The sequence below is a fragment of the Odocoileus virginianus genome, chromosome 16, assembly GCF_023699985.2.
Source record: "Odocoileus virginianus isolate 20LAN1187 ecotype Illinois chromosome 16, Ovbor_1.2, whole genome shotgun sequence".
Taxonomy (NCBI): domain Eukaryota; kingdom Metazoa; phylum Chordata; class Mammalia; order Artiodactyla; family Cervidae; genus Odocoileus; species Odocoileus virginianus.
The window spans coordinates 44,934,289-44,939,461 of record NC_069689.1 but is presented as its reverse complement, the minus strand read 5'-3'; the positions used below and the strand labels follow the sequence as shown (position 1 = coordinate 44,939,461).

The following is a 5,173-nucleotide window of genomic DNA, read 5'->3' as shown; positions in this document are numbered from 1 at the left end:
TGGGAAGATCCCCTGGCGAAGGCAAAGGCTACCCTCTCCATTATTCCTGCCTGGAGAATCCCTATCAACAGAGGTGCCTGGTGTACTACACTGCATGGGTTCCCAAGGAGTCGATCAGGACCGAGCGACGAACACTTTCCGTTTCTTTCTGGAGAGGTGAAACGCCCTTCACTGTGGGGCGGCTCTGGCTCTGGAGTGGAGGACTAGGGTTTCAATCCCGGCTGTGCGCTGACCCCAGCCTCTCAGAACCACGTGTACAGCGGAGAGACGAGTCCTGGCTTGCAGGTGTGGTGTGAGGGTCCGCAACGCGGGGCAGCGAGCGCGGCGTCGCTCTGCCCGGCGCTTCCGGGCCTCAGCTTCCGCCCCCCTCAAACCGCAGAGAATGGGCCTGTGATTCAGGAGACCCGGGTTCGACCCCTGGGTCGGGAAGTTCCTGCGGAGAAGGGCATGGCCACCCACTGCCGTGTTCTTGTGTGGAGAATCCCACGGACAGAGGAGCCTGGCGGGCCACAGTCCGCGGAGTCACAGAGTCGGACACCTGTGAGCGACTAACACACAGCGACCAAGAGAAGGCGTGGCCGGCTCCGCGCGCACAGCTCACCTGCGGCGCGGCCGGGGGGCCCGAGGCCGGTGGGGCCGGGAGAGAGCGGCCCTCCGGCCCCGCCAGGCGCCCTCCCCACCGCGCGCCCCTCGTGCGCTCCAGGGTTCGCCTGGAGGCCGCCCGCAAAGTCACACCCTGCGACCGCGGCCGGCTCCCCGGCACTGAGGGCTTGACGGTCGCCGCAAACAGGGGCTTTGTCTCCCTCTCGAGCCGGCCCCCGTCACCGCCCTCGCCCCCCCTCGCCTCCCTCGCCCCCTCTCCCCCCCGTCAGCCCCCCCCCGTCCCCCGTCCCCGCCCCCTCGGTCACCGCCCCCCACCCCCCTCACCCCCTCTCCCCCTGTCAGCCCCTCCCCCGTCACCCCTCCCCCCCGTCACCGCCCCCTCCCCCCCTCGTCATCCCCGCCCCGCCCCCGAGGCGCACACAAAAGGCCGCGGGCCGGGGCACCCGGAGCTGCGGGCTTGTTTACCGGGCGGCCCGGCGCGGCGCGGCGCGGCGCCGCCACCTCCCGGCGGGAGCGGGCACTGCTCCCGGGCGCGGGCCCAGGACCGCGGGCCGATGACCCAACGCCGCAGGCATCTGGGGATAACCTTTCCCCTTTCTTTCCAAGACCAAATAAGGGGGCTCTTCCCTCCGCGACGGGCCCGCGGCGGCGGGGCCGAGGGGCGTGGAGGGGCGGGGCCGGGGCCGGCGGGCCGCGGAACACCGGCCGCATTGTTCCCGCAGCGGCGGCCCCTCCTCCCCGGCCCCGGCGGCGCGCTCCCTGCCCCGCGGGCGCCCGGAGCCGGGCGGGCGGGGACGGGGCACCCAGCCCCGCCGCAGCCGCGCGGAGCCGCTCCCCGCCCCAAGCAGCGGAGGGCAGGAGCCCCGGGCCCGCCCCCGCCGCGCTCCCCGCAGACCCCCGGCCCGCGGCACTCGGAGCGGGCGGGCCCCTGCGCCGGCGGCGGGCGCAGACCGAGGGGAGCCGGGTCCGGCTGCCAGGCCTCGGAACCCTGGCATCGCCCCCGAAGAGGGAGTCACTGGTGGCTGACAGTGTTTGGTAACCACAGAAACCAAGATTTGACCTATATTTTTGAATATGGCCTCAACCCTAGTTTTCCTTCTAGAAATCAAAGGGAGTCTGACCTGACTTGCTGTTAATTTTCCTCTTGCTTTGTATTCCAGAATGCCACCCAGAAGGCTGGGCGAGTCAGGAGACCTCATCGGCTGGTTTGCTGGTGACTCCTGAGGGTGACAAAGCTCCAGGCCAAGAGGCCGGGACTGCCTCTCTCACTGCCTCCTGCCAACACCAGGTCTCCTGCCCTGCAACGCTGGGGACATTTCTGGAGGGCAGTTGGGTGATGCTTATTAGGATTTTAAGAATATGTTTACCGTTTAACTGTTTCATTCCTCTTGTAAGTTTTATCCTAAGTAGGTAATGGGGGTAGCTCAGCTGGTAAAGAATCCGCCTGCAGTGCTGGAGACCTGGGTTCGATCCCTGGGTTGGGAAGGTTCCCTGGAGAAGGGAATGGCTACCCACTCCAGTGTTCTGGCCTGAAGAATTCCATGGACTCTATAGTCCATGGGGTCGCTAAGAGTCCTGATGAGTGACTGTCACTTTCAAATTTTTATCCTAAGTAGGTAGTGGTGGGGAGGGGCTTCCTTGGTGGCTTAGATGGTAAAGACTCCTCCTACAGTGAAGGAGACCTGGGTTCCATCCCTGAGTTGGGACGATCCCCTGGAGGAAGGCATGGCAACCCACTCCGGTCTTCTGGAGAATCCCCATGGATAGAGGAACCTGGCAGTCTACAGCCCATGGGGTTGCAAAGAGTCAGACACGACTGAACGATTAAGCACAGCAGCACAGGTAGTAGGGAATATGTATTCAGATGATGGTCACAACCCTGCTATATGATGGCAACAACAGTTGGTTTTAATTGAGCATTTACTATGTGCTGGGAGCCATTACAAAGTTTGACAAATACCTACTTGTGACATTTCTCTGCAGTGGGTATTCTTAGTACCCATATTTTATAGAAAGGGAACCTGTAGTCAGAAGTTAGTTTTCCTCTCAAGTACAGCCGGCTGGGCAGTGGCAGAGCCAAGATGCATGCTTGGACTCTGGGGCGCCTAACTCCCTGCCCTTGCCTGCAACACTGAATGTTTATCAATGGGGATTTGATTAATTTAGAGTACATCCGTATAAGGGAATACTCTCCAGCCACTTAAATATGATGGAGATTGGGAATAATTGGCATGGAAAAACATCCATGATATACTGTTGAGTGAAAACAGCTGGTTGTACAACAGCATGCAGAGCAGGGTTGCGCAGCTGGGACGAAGGGCGCCGGTGGCCCTGCTCCGTGTGGTCACCTGGGGCTGGTGGGGCTGCAGGCGGCTCCCTTCACAGGTTATGTTCTCTGTATGTTGCTGAAACCTTTCTGGAAATGAATGTATGGGATTTTCCAGTAGAAAACTATTTTACTTAAAAAAAAAAAAACCCAACAGATAAAGGAAATAACATTCTTCACACACACGTGACCATGGTAGAGGCTCTGCTCAAATCCCACTTTCTCCAGAAAGCCTCCCCTGATCCCCAAAATTGGAAGTTGAAGCTCCCCATACTCCTTACAAGTGAGAACTTGTGTCCAGACAGATATTCAGCCTTGTGAGCACATACCAATGTCACCAGCTAAACCGTAAATTCCGGAAGGGTGGTACAGATTGTTCAACTTTGTCAGTACGTCCCTTAGTTTCTTGCACAGCACTTTACCTATTGTGGGGTTCCAATACTGATCAAGAGAGTGGTATGAATTCATGACAGTGGAACAATCCACAGAAGAATTAATGGCATATTGTTATATAGCTGCTGCTTGGCACACAGTAGGTACTCCATAAATGAAAGTTGCTTCTCCTCCTTTGGGGACCTCTGTGTATAGGTGATTAGCTGTCTATTCCTGGCAGACCCCTCGGGAGGAACTGACTCTGGTTCACTTAGCAGGAAAGGAAAACTCTTGGAATTGATGGGAAGGCAGGAGAAGGAGGCTTGGAAGCTGGGCAGAAACAAAGGAAATCAGGCGGAAGGAAGACCTGGGCGAGGTCATGCCAGGGCTCCCCCCCAAGTAGATACTCCTGCTATGGCTAGAGGCTGCTGCAGGAAGTGGGTTCTGTCTGTCCCTTCATCTCAGATAACTTTCTCCAGATTCAGAGCCTCAGATGGGATCAACTGGCTCAGCCTTGGTGATGTGGTTAGTGCCTAGCGATGGGTTGGTAAATTTTTAACGATCTCTTCTCCAGTGGGAAAAACTCTGATCTGTGGCAACTTGCTGACTTCCATGGTGTCAAAATTCCCACCATGACTGATTTTTATCTGAAAACCACTTAACACCCAGCTAAAAAGACTCCTGAGAATTTAGGAATCTCAGCTCTGATGGGCTGGTGAATGTCCCTCCAGCACAGCCCTGCCTGTGCTCTGTCGACTGAGGTTCCTGTGGTGGGGCACCCCCACCATGGGATGGAAGGAGGTAAGGTGCCAGGCAGCTCGAAAGAAAATGGCAGAAAATAGCCCAGAGCAATCCAAGGCCCTAAACCATAGGTCAGTGTGCTGTGTCCTCTGTGGTCAAAAGCAGCTTTTAGGGTAATATCCAAAGGAAGGTGAATGATGGAACTTACGAAGGTGGCGGGGGAGGATGTTTAGAGGCAGAGATGGGTTGTGGAAGAGATGTCTAGATTTGTTCCCTTCAGATCTCACAGAGTGCCGCTACTATGCTTGTAATGACAACTCTCCAAGAACCAAGAGAGAGTGAGAGTGAGGTCTCTCAGTCGTGTCCGACTCTTTGCAACCCCATGGACTGTAGCCTACCAGTCTCCTCCATCCATGGAATTTTCCAAGCAAGAGTACTGGAGTGGGTTGTCATTTCCTTCTCCAAGGGATCTTCCCGACCTGGCAACTGAACCTGGGTCTCCCACATTGCAGGCAGACACTTTACCGTCTGAGTGACCAGGGAAGTTCAAGAACCAAGACCCAGCCCCAAATTATCCAATAAGCTGTCATGAAGCAGTGAAACCTTCTCCCGGAGGGGTTTACGCCTTTACCAAGCCTCACGTCCAAGGGCAAGAATAATTTCAAAGACTGCTATGGTGGACAGAGAGCATCCAGTGTGCGCCAGGCACTGTGCTGAACTTAATCCTTTTTCTAGGTAGTTTTTCCAAGAATAGATCATTAATTAAACAATCCTACCGGAGTTTGATTTCTTGTCCTCAAGATTTCCTGAGCGGTCAGTCCACTGGGTCCCCTTTATGGCAAGGGACTCATGTCAAGCGCTCCACCTGGTCTCTTGGAATCCTGTCTCTTGATGGAAGGAAGGAAGAAGTAGCTCCAGTTCCCCCTTCTTGGGTGGGGGAGTGGGTACTGTCAGCTCAGTCTTCTCCAAAGAGACCCTCTTTACAGATCTTCTCTAATACCCAACAGCTCATTCCTTCTAGATTCTCAAGTGGCTCTGGGTTTTCAGAGTCATGTGACTGGTTTTGTGCTCATTACTGAGGAATACAGCCTCCATGAACCTCTGGGTCTCAGCTGGAAGTTACAACAATGT

The 5,173-nt window shown here is 56.3% G+C and overlaps 1 long non-coding RNA gene across 1 annotated transcript; it reads left to right on the top strand.

Annotated features, from left to right (window-relative positions):
- Nucleotides 1-1,063: 1,063 nt before the first annotated feature.
- On the top strand, nt 1,064-4,869 carry LOC139038622 (uncharacterized). The gene is made up of 3 exons (XR_011491644.1): nt 1,064-1,638; nt 1,764-1,891; nt 4,555-4,869. It is a non-coding gene; the product is annotated as an uncharacterized lncRNA (long non-coding RNA).
- Nucleotides 4,870-5,173: the final 304 nt, after the last annotated feature.